This window comes from Tupaia chinensis, unplaced genomic scaffold (assembly GCF_000334495.1).
Source record: "Tupaia chinensis unplaced genomic scaffold, TupChi_1.0 Scaffold000067_1, whole genome shotgun sequence".
NCBI lineage: Eukaryota > Metazoa > Chordata > Mammalia > Scandentia > Tupaiidae > Tupaia > Tupaia belangeri.
The window spans coordinates 153,112-155,422 of NW_006159526.1; positions in this window are offsets into that span (position 1 = coordinate 153,112).

Consider the following 2,311-nt stretch of genomic DNA (forward strand, 5'->3'; position numbering starts at 1 on the left):
TATGCCAGCCGGCCATCTTTCGACAGGAGGTGACCAATGAGCGTGCATCATGGTAAACAGCGGCATTTTCAATCCAGGACTCCGCCCCCCCAACCAGATCAGACCAGTGGCCTTGTTGCAACATCCTGCAAGTGTCAGAGGCAGAGAGAGGCAAGGGGAGCCCTCGTACCACTGTCAGGGAAGCATGAGGAGGAGCCACCAAGGGAACAAGACTTTACTGTGCTCTCGTACACTGGAGTGGAAAAGGATAGTTTTGTGGAAAGCTTTTGTGTGTGGAAGTGGAGGAGTCTGAACTTCCTCTGTGGTCAGCTAAAGAAGGATCCTTGAAATAGTTGGGAGCTATTTCCTGTGACCGGTGAAAGTTACTTTCTCTGCTAGATGGGCTTTTGCAAGATCAGATAAAGTGACAGCGAGGGAGAGCAGTTAGAAAATTATTAGAATTCTCTAGACAAGGAATGACAGGGGCATGAGCTAGGAAAGCAGCACCGGGGCAAGTAAGTTCACTTCCTGTGTGCTATTTAGTCCTTGCACACACTGGGTGACGCCCATCCTCACGGTGAGGATGATGTGCTTTGCTCGTGTAGCCATGCAAACACTAATCCATGTGGAAACACACTCAGAAATAATGTTTATCCAAATATCTGGGCTTCCATGACCATGTGATGGAACAGGTAATATTACCACTAACAGAATAAGCTCAGTGCAGGCCAGCCTCAACTCGTGGCTTCAGCAAGGATTTGAAAAGCCTGGCCCAGGCCCAGGCCCAGCGGCCAAAGCAGCCAATCAGCCACAGGCACTTTTCACCGAGTTTGCTGCATGCGATGCTTGGCGTGCTGAGAGCTTCTGCCTGGTTGGGCTGCACCTGTCGCCCTCTTCCGTAGTGTTCCTCCTGACTCTTCTCGGTGATCCCACCAAGATTTTTGCAAAACTCAATTCAGGAGCCCCTGGTGCTGCAGCCAATTCAGAGCACATACTTTTCCCATGGTGGAGGAGTGGCGGACATAGCACACACCTTCTTGGGGTTTGAGTCAGCCCCTAGTGCTCCTAGCCCTCTGCTACCTGCTTCTGACCGGTCCCCCCTGCCTCTGGGTCTTGTTGCATGCAAGAATTTGTTTTCCTTTTTTGGCGAGTTTTTTTGGCTATAGGGCACGTGCGCTCTCCAGAAAGACAGAGAGAGACAGAGAGACAGAAAGCGAGAAATCACCCCCCAGAGGGGATGGCCACGCCGCAATCCCTTCTCCTCCATTCTCCTCTTGGGATCTTGGGCACACACGCACACGCGTCCGGTGTGAGTTTAAGCCACCAGGTCCAGGACTCGAACTGCGGTCGACTATGTGGGAGTCCAGCGACATAGCCATTATGCTAACTGCTGGTCCCGCATTCAAGGATTTGAAAAGTTGGGTCCAGAGAAGACTCCTCCATTGCTGCTGAGAACTGGTGATTTCATGGAAAAAAAGAGAAATGAAGATTTTTCTACTGATAATACAGCCTCTAGCCCACAAACTCCAGTCCTGTGGAGCCTCTCTAACCATCTCTCTGTCTCTGTCTCTCTCTGCCTCTCTGTCTTCTCATTTTTTGGCAATTTTTTCCTTTTAAAAACTTTTAAGGTAAAGTATTCTCTTGCCTTTCAGATCCTCCCTTATTTTGCTAATAACTCCCTTTCCCCCTCCCCTCTAGAAGATGCAAGGGGTGGGCCTTTAAAAAAAAGCTCCTCCATTGTTACTGAGAACTAGTGATTTCGCGCGGCACTCTTCTGCCGCTTTTATTACACTTGGCTTTGTAATTTTTGCCTTTAAAAAAATAATTTCGGGGTTTTTCTTCTTTTTCTCTCTCTTTCTTTGTCTTTATTTTCTCTCTCTGTTTCCTTATTATTTTTTCTTTTATCTCATCACTCTGGTCCTCAATCTCCATTCACTCTGTTTCTAGACAGATCTAAGGGAACCATAGGCAAACATCCAAATACTATTAGGGCTAGCATATTCCTCAATACCTACTGAATCTGCTGCACCAAGGGATAAAAACAGAATAGCAAAGAGATTCCAGATCACCCCCCTTTTGCATGCTCCTGAATGCTCAGATTGAACATCAAGAATTAGGAAGAGACACACCATCCATCAGATGACTAGAAATTACTGCAGAGTCACAGGAAATATGGGCAAGCAAGAAAATACCTCTCCTCCAAAGGAAAAGAATAACTTCTCTTCATCCACAGACAGTTCAATGGAAATCATGGACATGTATGATAAACAATTTAGAATATTGGGGAGCCAGCAGTTAGCATAATGGCTATGTCGCTGGACTCCTACATAGT